Here is a 19760-nt window from a genome sequence, read left to right as displayed (position 1 = left end):
CAGTTTAAATTCAATTCATTTTTTGTGAAGAACATGACAAATTTTGTCAATGTAAATTTACATGTATCTATATTTATATACTTGACTCTTTCTTTAACAATCCAGTTTCACTGTTTAACTTGTACTTTCATTGTTTAATTATAAGTTTCATTGTTTAATTATCAATATCATTGTTTAAATATCCATGTTACAGTTTAAAACGAGCTAGTCACTTGCGAAAATAACTATTGACCGTTTAAACTAACAACGTCTCTACTTAAATATATGTGTTAACTGTAAGAATAATGTTTTCTCTGTTTAAAAATGAAAAGCTGGCACACAAGTAACTTTGTATCTTTGTAAAAATCAGCTGTTTTATAATGAAATGTACTTAAAATACAAATCTCTGATAGAAATAGAATGTTCACGTAAGACAGTACAATACAACATTCCTTTTCTTATTAAATATCAACGTAATTACAATGGCATATACAAATCTCTAAAAAAAAAATAAAATGTTCACGTTAGGCAATACAAAAATTCTCTGTTTAAGCTTCAAACTCTCTGTTTAACGCACGACGTAACCATCACGGACCTTGGAATCGTCCAAGTACACCTTCGAATAGGGTGTCCAGAACACTCGCTCCAGTCAGACGACATTTTCTTCTAGATCAAGTCCTTTTTAAAAGATATGTGATGAGCCTTCTTCTAGTAATCATCCACAATCAACTTGTAAGTGAAACCTTCTTTTCTTGACAAAGTCGAAACGCACTTCCGTCATTGCTTACCCGTAGAGCAAGAAGACGAGCATTTCGACTTGACCAAGAAAAAGCAAGTTTTCACCTACAGGTTGTTTATGGATGACGTACCAGTGGAAAACAATCATGACACATCACGTAAAAAGTCTCCGATCTAAAAAAATGTGGTTTGAATGGGCGAATGTTGTGAACACCAAGTCTTCGACTTCGATTGGATGACCATCACACAAGAAGAAGAGGAAGGAGAGTGGTTTGTATGTTCAGCGAAATGGTTCTTCCTTCCTATTTATACTACAAAAATCCAACGACTGCTGCTTGACTTCGATTTTAATGAAGACCGGGAGTGGAAACGCTTGGGGAACCGAGTGTGTATTAATTACGCTTGGGGGACCAAAGGCACAGTCGCATTGTATATTTTAAGCGGATTCAAATGTATTTTAAACGATAAATTAAAAAGTTCAATAGAGAAGCAAATATTTAAACTGTAATAGATATATTTAAATATAACGTTCAATATTTAAAAAATAATAAGAAGTATACACACAATACACAATGCCTACTCGGCAACAGATTCATTGCACGATCTGTGATTGTGACCAGAAGCGTGGCAATGGCTACAAGGCACCTCACGGACCTCGGACGCTTATGACTCGATCCTCTTTCGTCTAGGATGCCCAGGTTGCCTTCTCGTCTGTGATTTTCGTCCGTTGTCACAGGCGGTCCCAAACAACAACGGCATTGCAAGCCCTCTTGAACCACACAATACACGCACTGAAAGAAAAGAATGCACGCTTAAACACCAAATGAGAAGAAGAAAAAGAAGAACAAGAACAAGAACAACAAGATATGAGCCTTCTAAACTTTGTTTGAGAAAAAGCAAGCAGGAGGCAAAAAAAAATTGCAAAACTATGCATAAATTTCGGACATGATATGATTGGGCACCATTTTTCCCTCCTTTTGCAAGGGCAAAAATGGAATTTCATATCATAAACCTACTTCAACTTATAGGCGGGGGGTTAAAGGGAATGTAAAATATAACGGAGGGCTGTCCGGGGTGTGTAAAAGTTGGAGGTGGTTTTTGGGAAGTTTTGAAAATTACGAGGGGTGAACAGTAATTTTCCTTTTAAAAAATAAAACCTATTTAAGCCCTCAACTTTTTGTTTTTAAATCTATTTGGATAGAATTAATATATTCTAAAATGTAAATCAAGTTATAAATGATTATGATCCAAAATGTTAATATATATACCTACACACATAGAGAACTCTGATGTATCAAATTGCTAATTAGTCTTCAAATTTTTCAAAATAACTTAGAGATTTTTTTTAATAACATTCCTTTGCTTCAGTTGAAACTTGGCTGAGTCAGATAAGAACTCTGATTTGCTCTTTTTCTCAAAGAAATTTTACATTTGCCTATTTTTGTTAGTAATATTTGTCTATTTCAACCTTTCAATTGTGGAAATACAAAGATCAAAGAGGTTCAAGAAATAAAAAATGAAAGTCATAACAGATAAAAAATATGAAAGTTTAGAAAATTATAAAAGCTAAAGTACTGATAGAATATAGGACGCTAGAATTTAAAAGAAGAAAAGACTTATTCTCTATATTTATATACTATTCGTTATGGCTCGGTAAAGGGTTGCTTATGTCATTCTCGCCTTCATCTCGTGCTTCAACAGTAGTCTTTGTCTGTTAAATGCGAGTACAATATAGCAACTTTCTAATCCTCTTGGAACATAGTGGAAGGTCAGGGGACACTTTTTTCTAATAGATTTGACGATGGCTTCCCTAAATTCATTCATTGTTTGGGCAGCCATTGTCACGGTCGTTGCTTGAATCAACTCATGAAATCAACCTTTGTCCATCAGAACCATTACAAGCCAATTTGAATTAGTCTAAATTTAACCAGTCTTGTGTTGGGAGATTGCTTTGTTTGTGCAAAGGTTTTAAATTGGGATTTTTTTTCTTCTTTTATGTGTGTCCCTCTTTAAAATCTTCCGTTTTTGTAGGAATTTGCCAAACTTCATATTCTGAATATTTTATACATACCATTTTTTTATATAAAAAATGAATAAATGACTTCTCATTAGACAACAAAAAACAAAAGCATTTATAAGAAACTCAAGGCAAACTAATAATACAAGAATATGCCCTTAATCCACCAGACATATAGTATCATTAGTTTGAATATTTTTCCAAATACCCTTATTAATATGCTTGAATGGTAATTAAAGTTCAGTAAAATCTTTGTGAAACTCTGTTAGTATCAATCTAAAGTCTCTAAACAGACTTGTCTTCTCATTTTATAATTTTTAGGGTTATGGCTCTACCAAAGTTGCACTCATATCAAAGATAATAGGGCTAGAAGAGTGTTGTCACTTGGAATCAGATAAAAAAAAGGTGCTCATTAACATATGTGTTAACTTACGAACTCCCAATTAAAAAGGTGAATAATAAAGCTGATTTGAATATCCCAATAGGTCGTATTGATGGAGCTAGAATAGATACTACATTCCTTACCTAACATTGTTGAAGTTGTAGTAGTTTAATAAGTACCTTGAGATATTTCACTTAATTGATAGCAGGGCAGGCACATGAAAAAAACCCTACACCCGTAGGTATTATATAGTATTGTCATTCACTGTTTATGAGGCCTAGTATTGTATAGAAAACACTATTTATTTGGTCTTAGAGTGGGAGGAGTTGTATTATTTCCTCCTCTAGGGTTGCATGGCAGGGGATTTATCATTGTGGGGTATTGTACCCTAATATATCATCTTGAACGCACGTAGTAGCCCCTAATTACCCTGCATGTTTGCCTCACCCCCATATAGTAAATTCCTGGGTCTCATTAAGCCCTCGTAACAAGTGCACCTCAATATCTGCTTGTTAAAAAAAAACCCCTAGATCAGAAAATGATTGCCAATATATAGTTTGTATCATTTGTAGGATAATTGATATTCAAAATTGTGTTGTGACTGTTGGTCTTCATTATCACTCTTTGATATAGAATGGTGAAAATAAGAATGTTAATAAGATTGATACAACTGAGAAAAGAAGAAAGAGGCAAGAATAACAAGGAAGCAAACACGTTTGGATTGCACAATAAAATTCCATGTTAGTTAAATGCTTGACCAAACTTGATCAATCTAGGAAATGGAAGGCTAATAAGGGTTGACTTCATTCTAGTAATTTGGCGCTACTGGATAAATAAATGCATGAGAAGCTACTTGATTGCAATCTTAACGGCTCACCCCAGATTGAGTCAAGAGTGAAATTGTGGAGAAGGCAATACCATGCTATTCAAGAGATGTTGGGCTTAAATGCAAGTTGTTTTGGATAGAATGATAATGAAAAACACATTATTTTTTATCCTATTTTCTCCAACGATTCTGTGATAAAGGTAATTTTGTTCTAGTTGCAGTATCATGATATTTATCAATTTTGATATACATGTGTTGTCTATGTGTATAATTTATTTATTTGTTTGTTTTTAGAGTCACCTAGGAGCTATAAGACTAAGAATAAGACTTTCCCTTTCTTAGATGGGTTAATCTAGGCCTTTGGTAAAGATTGAGCCACTAGGAAGAGTGTTGAAGCTCCAAGTGATGTTGCTGAAGAGATTGCAAATGAAGAAGCTGTAGCAGCTATTGAACAATCTACAAAAGAATATTTGTTTTTTTTTTAAACTTATAACATAGCATGAATATAGTGGATAAGGAAGAAAATGCAAGTGTCTTGCTAAGTCCATCACAGGTTGCACCTACAACCCTTCCAACAAATATGTTGATATCGATGAGTTTAGAAGCACCATTAGCTTAATTAGGTCTTGGATTAATAGTTTTGCAATGCAGATTTCAAGGTTTGCAAGTTGCTTCCCATTCCTAGGTAATGAGGCCAAGGCAAAGAAGAAATTTTATGCTGGGCTATTTGAGATTGAAGGCTTGCTCCAATAGGAAAGGATAAGAGCTGATGGGCTGATTGTGTCTTGCACAAGTAAGGTTTCATATTTCTTCTCACTCCTTGATGAGTGCAAGAAGGAATATCGTGAATGAGGTTTTGGTGGTTATTAGTAGAGTTGAAACTTTTTTATGTGAATTGATTTATGTTGGTTTTTTGAACATTTTATATTCTACAGTTACTGTGGAATATATGTCATGAAGGTTATTGTATAATGAAGCTAATACCATTTGGCCGTTTGAACATTATATGTAAGTTCAATTTTGTATACAAATTATAGGTTCAACTTCTCTGTGTTGAAATATATATTTGGTATTCTAAATATAAAAATTAATCTTTCAGATTATAATTATTATTTTCTTTTGAAAATTTTATTTTATTTTTATTTTAAGTTTCTTGAAATTTTGGGTTGAAGGGTATTTTTGGGAATTTTAATACTCTAACGCATTGATTAACATGATCAACATGATCAACCAAATGCAGTAATAAAATATTCCTAGAAATGAGTGACAACTCTCATTTACACACAAGAGTAAATTTTTTTTGGAGGTTACCAAACTTTAACCTTTTTTCTTTAAGATATCCAAACTTTGATTTGTATCAAAAATGCATCTCAACATTGACTTCTGCTTTACCGGCAGGTCACCTAGCAAATTCTGACAACTTAACACTGATGTGTAGGTCGAGATTTCATTGTCACCACAGGCTTTGCCACGGCAGTAATTCCGCGTCACCACTTAAAGGGTTATGATGTCATTACACACATTAAGAAGAAGACCATCCCCTTTTCTCCACAGGTAAAGGCAAGGTCAGGAGTTAGCGAAAAATTGCGGAGTGATTGGAGATGGAGACTGTAAGCCATCTGAATCAGCATAGTCAGTCTCTTCATCAAGCTCAATCCCCACCTGTGCAGCTTCATCGCAATTGCTAGACTGTTTTGCAAATCTACCTTCATTGCCTATGATTTCTTCTTCTGACCTATCACTGAAACTATAGTCTGAGTCATGAAAATCCTCCTCCTCATCAACATTTCTTCCCTTGTCCTTACCCCCAGTTTTATTTCTTCCAATTTTGAATCATCCACAACCTCATCTTCATCTTCCTCTACATATTTCAATAGTCCCACAGTTGCATCACTACTTACATTCACACCACTAGGCAGTGAAATGATTAGAACACAATTGATGAAGAGAATCAAAGAGAGGAGAGAAGCTATGCAAAGAGTAACATCCACCCACTGCCCTAAGATATTAAAGAAACTTGAGAAGTCCAAACAACTTAGTTGGTTTTATAATAGCACATGGTCTGTAGTCACTCAATTTCAATCTTGTATTACAATAGGGAGAAGCCTGAGGATTACCATCACCCATGCTATAGGGTTAGTACTTTCATGGCAACATATAGCCACGTCTTATACCCTACGCATGATAAAGATTCATAGTTAAAGAGTGATTAGGTCCCTATCATCCCACCTCAACCAGTGAACAAGAGAAAGGGGCAGGAAAACAATTTCTTAGGAGAAAAGAGTTGGGTGAAACATGTGACTATACCAAGGGGAAGGTCAGCAAGAGAGGATTGAAGATAACCTGCAGCATTTGTGGTGCACAAGGTCATAATAAGAGGTTCCATGGAGTGCAACAGTTATTTTTTTTTTATTCCAAATCAAACTAATTTCTATAACAAGAATGTGTCAATTATATTTTTGTTTCACAATAACACCTCCTAGAACCTGCGAAAACAAAAATGTAGAGGACTTTCTCCTGGTGAGACTTCATTGGGAGTGGACTTACCTGCTAGTGTTAGCCAAAAAAGAGAGGCATCCGAATTAGGAATACTAACTCAGTCAAAGGCGAGTATTGGCAAGCCTTCCATTATGGAGATTTCTTTTGATTGTTTCTGTTTATTTTCTTAAATTGTGACAATTGAAATCAATTGATTGTGATTTTTTTCCCTAATCAATAGTTTACAATACTTGTATTTGATCCCCTTTTATGCAATTTTTTACAATTCTTGTTGGAACAACATATGGGACAACACCTTGCTCCCAAACACAAGAGCATGTGTCACAAGTGGGTGATTCCAAAAGCTTAACTGAATTCATTTCTGGAGTACTTAATATAGTTCTTAATATGTTTACCTTATCAACCTTTGTAATGTCATGGTAACATTGAAGGTGGACGTCGGATATATGCAAACATTTGATATGGGCTCATATATAAATGCAAATGAATTTAGTAGGCTAGACATGGGTGGAGAAAAGGTGCAAAAGCTCTTACTCTCTTCTATCCCAGGTAAGTGCTTATTCAGTTTTTCCTTGTGGGTAACTGTAAATGACCATCCCAATTTTAAATTCTTCAATGATGATGCTTCTTAGGAGGAATTGATAAAATTATTTGTAGGATTCTAGACCCACAACAGTAATGGCACATGGATTGAGTTGTATACTGATTAATCAAATGTGTAAAAGGCAGTAAGAGAAGTTGCAGGAGGGAAAAAGACAAACTTCAAACCTTGCAATGGAAGCACATCCTTATGGAAGAAAACCTACCTCCCAATCATAAACAACTGCTTTAGTTATGTTGAAGACTCAATTAAAAACCAAAGAAGGAAGGGAATTCAACAAGCCAGGAGGTGCTGACAAAAGGAGAAAGATTTGGTGGCCACCAGGAATTGGAGCCCATTCCAGTTCAGCTGATCCTTACAAAAAACCTTCTTAAGATGCAAAAGTGTTTGCCTTACCTTTTATTTTGTTTTGGAAATCTGTTGCTTCATTGAAGCTAGGGTTTTAGTATTATCAATTAACTATTTTTTGTAAAGCATTGTTTTGCAGTGCCTAATTTTGTAAATATACGGTTTTAGTGAATCTAGGGGTTTTCATGTTAACATTTTTTGTAAGCAATATTACTGCATTGCCTTTTTTGTAAACCTACATTTTCAGTGAAAATATGCTTTTCGTATTACCAGTCAACAATTTTGTAAAGCCTTGTTGTACAGTGCCTATTTTTATTATGTAGTAAAAATCTCAATTTGAACTTATTGTTTTTCTCAATCTATAAAATAAATTATTGTGAAGGAGGCTGTAGTTGCGTGTCATTTCTCTCTTAACTCTTGAGAATCAAGAAAAAGTGCATCAGTCTGCATATGTGCATAGTCCCAACTCAATATAGTTTGATATCTCACAAAGTTTCATTACACTTGTAGCACTTATTATGTCAATTTGTTTTACATGTAAATTTAACTCTTTCGATATAGTTTTCAGTGAAATTTAGGTTTATTTTTCACATATTTGATCACTCTATTTTTACATCTAAAAATCGAACGATACGTTCAAATGCAACCATTGTTGTGTTTATAACATAAAACAGAGAAAAACTAATGTAGGACCCGAGGTTTTAAAACTCTCCGGTGCGCCATTCTAACAAATGCTTACTATATCAGGAAAAAGTTGTAAATCATTAACAACCTCTCTAATAACGCATACCTCCTAATTACAATCATTCATCACCATGTAATCAATTCACTACTGAATACAATTAACTTTTTCATTTCATTATATAATCATTATACTTGAGTCTTACTAGTGTTCCTCTTGGCAGCTACAAAGCCTTTGTCTACAGGATCGCTCACGCAGCAATAGCAGAAACCTTTCAATGGGAATTGCCCAATACTAACCTAGATACCAACCCCCAGATCAAATCAACACAAGAGATTAAGAAAAACCAAAAATATAGAAAAATAGAGAGCTATCTCCTTTCTCCGGCTAAAAGCAAATAGTGGCACTCCGGCATGGTTGGGTTATTTGCTCACTCCATCCCTCCCGATGCATAATCATGTTTCTCTTTCTCTATCTCCAATTACTCGGCAATTTTTGCTAACTCCTGCGATGGTTGGGTTGTTGCCTTCTTTCGAGATGTTGAACAAGTCCTTGCTAATCGGTGGAGAAAAAGGGATGGTCTTCTTCTTGATGTGTGTAATGACATCGTAATTCTTTAAGTGGTGATGTGGAATTGATGCCGTGGCAAACACACGTGCTAACAATGAATCACGGCCTCCATAAGTTGCCGAGATTGGGTTTGGGTGACTTGCAGGTGAGCGAAAGTCAATGTTGGGATACCTTTTTGATACAAATCTAAGTTTGGATACCTTAAAGAAAAAGGTAACAATTTGGTAACCTCCAAAAAATTTACACACAAAAATGTGGCTATAAGCGGATTGCTACAATGTTCGGGTATATGACATTCCACACTTTATTACCATGGTAATCTTATTATTGTGGTCAAACACTAAACTTGTGAGACCAAATAGGCCCTATATGAATTAAAAATCACAGAGAATAATCCAATTGATTTAAAAAGCTTGAAACTTAATGGTTTTAAGTATCATTTCCTTTTATCTTATCTTTTTCTGTTTTTATATGTCAGTGCTTTACTTGGTTTTGAAAGTTTTATGTTGGATTAGTTTTGCAGAAATAAACTTTTAGGCTTTATTAGATAATTATTTTAAATTTTATTAAAATAGTGAACAATTTAACATCACTCATGAGTCCCTCAAGTATTTATTAATATTTTATAAATTTGAAAGTCACTTATTTAAAAAGTTTAATTGCAAAGTGTGGTTTTGAAGCTTATGGTTTTTTAGACACTTTCTTTAGAAAATCATATTATGTTAAGAATATAATTAAAAGTATGTTTGGTGTTTTATTTATTTGAAAATAATAGTCACAATATTAAAAATATAGAGAAAATTAGTTATGTTAAAAATTCATAATTCCAGGGGAATATATATATAATACTATTTTTCAGAGAAAATCACTGTTGATGAAGAGCTGCACTGCAAAGCTAAATTTTTAAAAATAGGGATTGGTGGGAATACTGAAAATCGGAAGAATCATTTAAAGATTTCTATAAACTTTCAAGGGTCTATAATTATTTTTCCTCTAGTTTATAATATCTAAAACTTTTATAGTCTGCTCCATCAAAAATTAGTTACTTAAAAAATAATGGAAATTCTAAAATATCTAATTTCTAGTTTTCACATTCTTAAAATTTATTTTTAACATGAATTTTAGTTGATTTAATTATCAACATAAAAATCCACCTTTATTACGAACATATGTCAATCAAGATGTATATTAACTTTTAAATAAGTTTTTGGTTTATAATAATTTCCTATTCCTATAAATAAAATAAAAAATAAAAGTAATTTTCTTCCAAAATATTAAAATTTTTCTTCCAAGATGTATTTGATTAATAATTATTAATCGGTTTTTATCTTAATGTTTTCTGCTATGATTGTATTTCCTCAACATCTCAAAATGAAGTAATTATAATTTATTTTTCATTTTTATTTTCCTCCCATTCCTCCATCAATTAAAATTGTTACTATACCATAGTAAGAATAGCTTTATTTCGCTTAAATTTATCACTCATGCAAAATGCCTAATCACCTACATTCAATCACATGAAACTCTTGTTCATGGAATGCATGCCTTTTGATTGAGTTTATTTTTAGTCTTTTGCTAATTACCATGAGATTCCAAGATATTACTTTTCCCCTCATTGTGTAAGTATATCTCCTCGATTCTTTTATAAAACAATTTTATCTTTTTTATATGTGGTAATATACATTCTAGGACTCAAATACCCATTTATAACTATTAAATGGGACTTCTTATTTCAAATTTTTATTTTGTTACTTTGATAATTTTAAAACAAGTAACTTTCTTGGCATAAAACTAAATGTTTACTATGGAGTAAGCTACCACATTCACCGTAGCCCTAACCATGCATGTGGAAAACTCAACTCAATCATCACCCATTTCACTATCATTTTCTTAAATTTATTAAAATTAATATAAATAGTGAGAAAATATTGAAAATAACAATTAATTATAGACATAAATAAAACTTAATTCATGATCTTTTCTCCAAAAAGAAATGATAAATGATGCCTTGACTTATGAACAAGCTTTGTCATGGAAAGTAAAATAAATAAATAATAGCGGTACTGATTACTTGTGAGTGATTATCCACCGAATCAAAGCGTATCACATCTAGAATAAATCATAATATAATATTTTTAATAAAATCATCCATATATATTAGTGCAAAAGTGATTAATTGAAAATATAATTTTGTCTTTAAATTCTATTTATATCCTTTATTATTTATTTGTTTAGAATTTAATTTACGAAAGTTTCCTCTCGTAGCAAATTCTAGACTTTCGAAAACCTATAACACAACTTATTATCGAAACGAAAAAGTATATTCCAACTATTTTGAAAACAAAAGAAATTTTTAATATTGAGAGTTTGACAAGCTTTCACGAAAAGCAAAGCTTAATTCAGTGGATATGTATTGAAGAGTGATCAAACCTGCAGACGGCATCATTTTTGGAAAGTTTTATATTTTCAATATTTAAGAAAATAATTAATTAATTATCTTTAGACATCATAACAAATTAACAGCCTGAGTTTTATTATTGATTCGGTTTGCCAACTTGCAAATAATTTCTTGCCCAGATAAAAATTAGGCTTTTATTACGAGTAGACTAATCCCATATCGGCACTGCCAGGCGTAAAACTACATACAATATTTTATGACAATAGGCGACTAAGCCGCCCTATATGAATATAAAACTGCAGACCAGCAATACCTGGGCCTTGGATGTGCGATTAGATAGGCGCTACAAGAATAGTATAAGAGATCCTCATGACCCTCCACTTTGACACATTGTCTACATACCATCGTACTACTCCATGAATTGGTTGACTTCATAAAACTCATGCAGTATTAAGAATGCGAGTATATTATTATATGAAATGTGTATTATCTGTTCATTAGTTGAGAACATAAAAATAATGAACTTTGTAGAACGCCATAATAATTCTGAAGTTAGATTCAAACTCATGAAAACATAATTGGACTCACTTTTGATTTTGAATTAATTCTAGACTTGGTGCTTTTGACTCTAAAACGAAGATGAGCTCAAACAAATTTGAGCTAATTATTCAAACAAACTTGATTCATTTTACAATGACAACCAACAATCCAACTCATCTTAGTTAATTTTATGCTTAGATTAGAGTGTGGCATATAACTTCTCTTCGTCACGCATTTAATTCAGTTAACATCCCACTTTATTAATGACTGTAATAAAACTCTGTGGCCATCCGCTTTCATTTGCAAAGACTGCCTCTTTGTCAGTCACTACTCAAGGATGTGGAGGAACGGCTTAAACTATAATAATCATTTTATTTCAAGTCCATTTTGATCGTTTGCACAGTGCTTTAAGATTAATTAGGCACACTTTAATTTAACTGCTGGCAATAGAGATCGAAATCGGTAGTATATTTTTATTTTTATATATAGAGTTATGTTTTTATGAAAGTTGTAGATTTGAGTTTCTTCATAATTTTATATTAATAAAAATTATGTTCAAAGATATCTCTTCGTTGTAACATGAGGCTAATGGGCTGTCAATCACAAAGAAAATAGAGGTATTTTATAGGGTTTTATTAAGTATTGATGACTTAAGAAGTGAGTAAGTGAGTATACATGAAAAATACTTTTAAATTAAAATGTCTTCTATGAAGAGTAGATTATATATATATATATATTTAAAACTAAAATTGACTCATGATATTTTGTGTAATTACTTTACTAAATGTGCACAATGGTTGAGTATCAACACAAGTACTAATGCTAATTTCTATATTTGAGTATTCAATGGTATCTACAAAAGGCTAATTTGAGGAGTTCGTACACTGCCAATTCCGCACAAGTATTGGGAGTGATGAAATTATTGTATTGCCATTCGAATTGTTCTATCGCATGTAATTACAAATTCACCATTCATAATCAACATGTAATAAGTTTTCTTTTGCCTATTCATTTCATTCACCACCCACTTTATTTATAATTAAAGAAAAATTTATAATAATAATTAGAAAGTATTAAAAATATTTTAAAGTTACAACTTAGATTTTTCATTAAGAAAACACCAATTTATTTATTATAAACTATATAAATTTTTTATATAAACAAATCTTGGTCACATTATTGTAAATTTTTATTTTAATTGATAACAATTATGTTTTTGGTAGATTCTATATAAACTTAATAAATTTTTTGTATCTCATACTTATACATAAGAGTTGACATAATTTGAGCTTAAATGTATAAACATATGGAATTTCAAATATTAAATCAAATTTAATTAGATACCCAAGAGAATTTGGTGAGATGAATCTGACTTGGGCCTTGCAATCAATGTGGTCACGGTTTCGCGTCACTTGCCCTAGTGACCTTGCCACGGATTAAAAATTCCACATAATCTCCATGTCATGTGTATTTGAGCCATGTCAACCCCATTCTTCTTCTTCTTCTTCTTTCTCAATCTCTTCCATTCGAGAATCAGGGACATAGTGGAAAACTACGAGGAGGAGGGGTGTGAATTGCTGGAAAGGAGGGTATGATTCCGGTATGAAAAGCGGCAGCCGTCAACATCACTATTCAACTTTTTGGTCTTGGTAGTAGCACTTAAATATTGTATTCAAAACTTATTTTGGTCGAGGAGGAGTGTTGAGAAATCTCACCAATGGAAGTTATGAAGATATCGAACATCATACACATTATATTTGCATTCACTTTTGTTTATTATGACTATTTTTCTATAAAATTACTTTGAGATGTAGTTGATGTCCATGAACACATTTCTTGAACTAATATTATGTTGAAATTTGTCTTGTGTGATATTTCTCTTACAATGAGAGTGTTGTGAAGTTGTGACAGAGCTAAATTGAAATTTAGATTAATATCTTCTTTTAGCTCAATTTTCTCCACATTAGAGGTGTAGCTATTGATTTAAAAATTTTATAAAGGTATTGAGGATCCTCTCACTTAAAGCGTAGGGAGATGTGGTTTCGTTATTGAGTAAGTACTTGAAATTTAAGAGCATCTAATGTTGACATAACTTTAGAGTAATTTGTACATATATACACATAAATACCACAAAGTTTCTAGTTTAAAAGACTCCCTTTCCACAGAATATTGTGAATCATAAGCAAAGGAAAAACTCATTCATTGGAGAGATAAACATTTACAAAAGATTTACAATAATCTTTCCCTTATAATTTGGTCATTTGTACAATGTTAGCCATACTTACCCCAAAACATGATTATACAAAGCAACAAGCAGATAAGACAGTTTTCATCTCTCAAAAAAGAAAAAAAATACGACAACATTCATTGGTTCCTTCCATATATATGCAGTAGAACTTGGTGGAACCCATGCTTTTTATTCTTTGTACCAAATTCTTCTATGTTCCTATCTTTAACAAATTTATCTTTCATTTTTGACCTCAAGACAAGTATTGTTAAATTTGAAGGGGCCACTTTATTGGGGCTATTTTCCTTGCATCAACAGTCTCTTTGCTCTTATTTTCATTGACTTTATCCTTTTTTTCCTCCTTTAGTCTCTAATTTTTCCCTCTTCACTAGTGTCTGTGTCATGTGCTAAATTAGTGAAAGTTTGCACAGAGATATTAACCATCTGTAATAGTAAAAAATGTACAATGCAGTTCAAGCATTGAGAGTACATTGTTGTGTTTTTGTACTATACATACCTGTGACACAGGTTCTATTGAAACATTTTCATCAACTATAGGTTCCTCATTTCCAATCCCCTTGCTTAGAAGATTAGCCTGGAGCATAATTTCAACATACAAATAGCACAAGCAAAACGATCCTATATTTCAACATACAAATAGCACAAATAGCACAAGATTAGCCTGGAGCATAATTTCAACATACAAAATCAAGACAATTATCATACATATGCAAAATGTTCCCCAAGAACATCAGGGTCAATTGCTTCCATTGGACCATTTGTATCATCTTAACATGTGCAATAAAACCAACCAAGTTATGTTCAGTTTAGTCATTACTCCAAAATGATCCTATATTTACTTAATAGATAAAACTTACAGCATTCACATTTTCTTCCCCAACTATATGTTCAGCATCCTATGCACTTTCCCTTCTATTTTTTCCCCGAAAACTCATAGAAATACTAATTGTCAATATACATAATATAACATACACATAACATAAACAAAGGGACTAATATAGGTAGACTTGCTCCACATGATATCTCTTATTGTGTCATTGAACACCATAGATGGTCCGTTTTATTGTTGTGTCCTTTCTGCTTATCCTTCCATTGTTAAATCCAACATTTCCCTCACCTGCTTCTTTTCTCCTAAGGATGGGCTTCCTACCTCTTTGCTTGTTTGCTAGCTCAGGTGGAATCATTGGGTTTTTACATTAATTTTTGAGCCAACAAACACTATCCTGAGTTGGAATTAGAGGTAGTTAGTATATTGTCAAGAATGGCTGACCTTCACGATTATCTATGTAATCTTAGGTTTGTCTTTTTGTTATAAAATATGATTGAGCGTGCATGAGCACAAGGAAATCATGTTACTTGCCATCTCCTATAAGTAAAACTTTTCACCTTGATATCAACTATAAAATGACCACCATTACCCGAAATTTGGTATTTATCTACCCAAGACCATGTTGTACTATAAAACAAGCCTAGGTTCTTCAACTTTCCTAATTTTTTTACAATCTCTGGACAATGTTGGGTAGTACAGTTTTTCATGCCATCTCTTTTCTTTTGGATTATCTTCATAAGTTGTGTCCTAATCATCTCATTCATGGTTATAATACCTTTCGTTCTTGCCTCTAGGATGTTAAGAATTAAAGCATTCACATAGGTTATTTAACAACATGTCATAATTGAATTATGTTTGGAAGTATACTCTAGTGAGGAGGTTCTATGTTTTTTAAGAGCTTATATGCATCTGCAAACATCCTATTCAGATATTCCATTGCTTGATTAAATTCTGGAATGTAGCTAGCCATAGCACAAGCCCAAAGTTGGTCCTTAAGAGCTTTTCCCTTAGGAGTTTTTCTAAAATTGGTGTAAATATGTCTTACACAAAATCTATGTTCACTATGAGGGAATAATTGTTGGATTGCAAGTATAAGCCACTATGTTTTAATTTGTTAACATACTAGCAACCAGCAAGCAAGAAGAAGCCATTAAAAAAAAGAAAAGTAAATGACCATCAATGAGCAAAGTTACCTAAAGAAAACTATAAACCAATTAAACTAAGGTTTTAAGCATGTAAATTTTGTCGGTCACTCATGAATGCTCACTGATAACTATTTGTTATGTCCATGTCCCTTGTGAGCAATTTTGAGAATCACACCCAATTCTCATGGTTCTCCTTATTCACTGTAGCCCATGCCATAGGGTAGATGCAAGCGTTTGCATCTATTCCAACTGCTTCTAATAGTTGCCCTCCATAAAGTCCCTTAAGGAAGAATCCATCCACTGATATGATGTGCCTGCATCATGCCAAGAAACCAACTTTGAGGGGTGCTAAGCATAATAGATGTCATTAAAGACACCTTTATTATGTTTGAACATCACAGTTGATCCAGGGTGGCTCCTAATTAATTCAAGTCTATAATCATACAGTCTTGTAATTTGAGTTTTTCCATCACCATCCAGCATCTTGATTACAAAAAGACACATATGAACAAGTATGGAGAAGTCAGCAACACATTATACTTGAATTTTTTAACTACTACATTAATTTACAGTTGGAATAAAAACCAAGAATAAAACCTACTTAAGTGTAATGCACTTGAACCTCCAAGCTATTAACCTACTGATGTTAGCTTCCTAGTTAGTCTTCACAACTTGAATGATTCCACTTATCTTCCATAAGGGAAATGATCTGAACTATTCCATGTATTTCTTTGCTACCCACTTTGCATTGACATGCCTAATATTCTCCTCTCTTGTGCATCTGTGCTTGGACTGTGTTCTTGTCCTTCACCATAGGTGTAACCCACAAGTAAAAATGACTTCCTTTCTTGCAAAATGTTTAGCATTTCTTCTTACTGTTAGGTTTGAAGTTAACACACAACGATTATTAATCCAATAATTTCTAATTGCTTCTTTGAACTAAGCAAAGCTCCTGAACTTCATCCTAATTTTAGATTGGGGGTTCCTCATATCACATCCCTCATTAAAGTCTACATATCTAGGCCTTAATGGAGCAAGATCTTCCTCATTTGTTGAATAACAAGAATGCAACTCATATAATGTAGCATAAGAAGGTTCTTCATTTTTCTCGCATCCTATCCCCTTGATTTCCCCTCCTATAGTATTATCAGGCATAGAACCAGTACAAGTATCCACATATTAAGCCTCTTCATCACTATGGAAGTTGTAATATGAATCATTGATAAGTGCTTGAGTAAACATATTTTTCTTTATGTTTTACATGCATTGAGCATCATTTTTACCATGGTTTATGTCTCATATAATGTATTTGGTGTTCTTTTGTGCAATTAGGTTGTGAATGCCTTGAAGGGAGAAAAGGAAGCAAAGATAGGCTATAAAGATACATTTTGGAAGTTGTTGTTCAATTCAAGGACCAAGACACGAGAGAAGTTCATGAACGTGGAGATGTGTGCCACTTTCAAGGGGGCTCAAGCCAATTTGCTAGTTGGAAGGGCACAAAGGAAGTTAGATCTATTTTTAAGAATCGGTTTCACTCTTAGGTATCCCTAGAGCTTATTGCAGTTATATGGGGTATGAGGTGTTGAGATTGAGTAATTTCTCCACCGGGACCTTGTAGGGAACTAGTACCGGTGGCTTGGAGGCAAGGGCCGGTTATTCTTGGATTACCTCGACTCATTAAACTCGGTTTAGAAGCATTTAGCAAGTCTCGAGATTCATGTTAGATCCTAGGGGGAACATTGCCTGGATACCTCATCTTTATTGAGTGAGATCTCTTCTACTTTTTATCTTGTCCTTTGCTTGCTTATTAATATTCTTGCAATTAGTTCACTTCATCACAACCATTGATTTTGACTAGATAACTAAGAATTGGTTACTACTAATACTTTTGTTCCATGTGAATTCAACTACTCACTCACCGGGGTATTTTATTACTTTAACACCAGTGCACTTGTGGAATACACATGCAATTCGGATCGTGTCAAGTTTTTGGCACTATTGCCGGGGAGCGGGATATTTGGAACACTAGGACTTGGTTACTTTAATGGTTCACATTTTCATTTGCTTTTCTACTTCATATTTCTTTCTTTCGCCATTCTCATTGTTTCTTTTCATTGATTTTAGGTACAGGTTATGACCTGAGGAAACCCTTTGACATTAGTTGAAGAAGATCCTGAAATTGAGTGTAGATTTCATAAAAGGGGAAAGGAACCTGCACAAGAATAGAATTTTCCAACTGAAATAGAGGTTGAAGAATCCAATAATATGATAGAATAAGAGGGGCAACAAAGAACACTTTCAGATTTTGCTAGGCCTACAATTCGTGGGACATAATCGAGCATTGTTAGGCCACCTATAGCAGCCCTGAATTTTGAGTTAAAGCTGGGTTTTATTCATATGGTTTAACAGTCCGCACAGTTTAATGGGTTAGCCGATGAAGACCCGAACAATCATGTTGAGGAATTTTCTTGAAGTGTATGACATGTTGAAGATCAATGGGGTTTCGGATGATGCACTACGCTGAGGGCTTTCCCCATTCTCATTGAAGGAAAGAGCCAAACACCGGTTCCATTCATTGCCAAGGGCTTCCATCACAATATGGAAGGAAATGGTCAAGACTTTCCTTGCAAGGTATTTCCCTCACCGGGAAAGTCTGCAGCTTCAAAATGAGATCTCTTCATTTGTTCAGATGGAGCTTGAATCATTATTTTTAGACTTGGGGAATGATTCGGGACCTCTTCTTGAAGTGTCCACAACATGGGTTCCCCGAATGGATGGTTATTCACACATTCTACAATGGGTTGAACTCAAGCACCAAACAACTTTTTGATGCCACCGCGGGAGGAACATTGGGAAACAAGGCCCCCAACAAGGCCCGATAATTGATCAAAGAAATGGGTTTGAATAGCTACCAATGGAATGCAAGAAAAAAGAAGAAAATGGCCAAATTTCCATGAGATTGATGTGGTTACTTCCTTGGCAGCCCAAGTAGAGGCATTGAGCAAGAAATTGGACACTTTGACTTCACCAAGAGTGGCCGCACTCACAAGTTGTGAGGGTCGTGGGGGTTCGGATATACCATCCGATTGTCCTATCTCGAGTGCTACTCTAGCCCTAATTGAACAAGTAGATTTTATGGGTAGTCGGGAAGAGGACAAGGTAATCCTTATAGCAACACCTACAACTGAAGGGTGGAGGAGCCGCTTAAATCTCTCACGGGGCATTCAAGGGCAACAAGGCTGTTGTCCTCCACCAAGATTTTAGCAAACACCTTTGATTTCGGAGAGAGTTTCATAATTAGAAAGGGTTTTATCAAAGTTTATTCAATCAACCGACACAAGGTTCCACAACATAGAGGTAACACTCACGAATCACACCGCTTTCTTACACAATTTAGAGAATTAAGTGGGATAAATAGTGAAGTATTTAGCGGGAAAGGCCTCTAGGAAGCTTGCCAAGTCAACACGAGACTAACCTAAGAGAGCAAGTGAAGGCGATCACTTTGAGGAGTGGTTGAGAGCTCCAAGAAAAACCTCACTCAGAGAGAAGAATTCTGAAATGCTTCAAGCTAAAACCCCAGCGAATAATGCTGAAATTCCTCAAGAAAACTAAAAGATAAGGTGCTGAGACCAAGGAGAAAGAGCCATCGTGTCATCCCCTCTTCATATACTCCAAGAATTCCTTGTCCGGCACATTTGAAGAAAGACCAAACTGATGAGCAAAATAGGAAATTCCTCGGATTTATTCAGCAAGAATTACATCAACATTTCTCAGCTTTTGTGGAGGCGTTGTCCCAATTGCCTCGTTATGCAAAGTTCTTGAAGGACCTCAACAAGAGGAAGATGGAAGAGAGTGTGGCTGTGGTTTTAGAAGGTAATTATTTGGCAATGCTTCAGAAAAATTTGCCAAACAAAATGAAATATTTGGGAAGTTTTATCATACAGCAATACATAACTTC

The sequence above is a fragment of the Dioscorea cayenensis genome, unplaced genomic scaffold, assembly GCF_009730915.1.
Source record: "Dioscorea cayenensis subsp. rotundata cultivar TDr96_F1 unplaced genomic scaffold, TDr96_F1_v2_PseudoChromosome.rev07_lg8_w22 25.fasta BLBR01000033.1, whole genome shotgun sequence".
In the NCBI taxonomy this organism is placed as follows: Eukaryota; Viridiplantae; Streptophyta; class Magnoliopsida; order Dioscoreales; family Dioscoreaceae; genus Dioscorea; species Dioscorea cayenensis.
The sequence above is the reverse complement of the archived record's forward strand: the minus strand, read 5'-3'. Positions refer to the sequence as shown.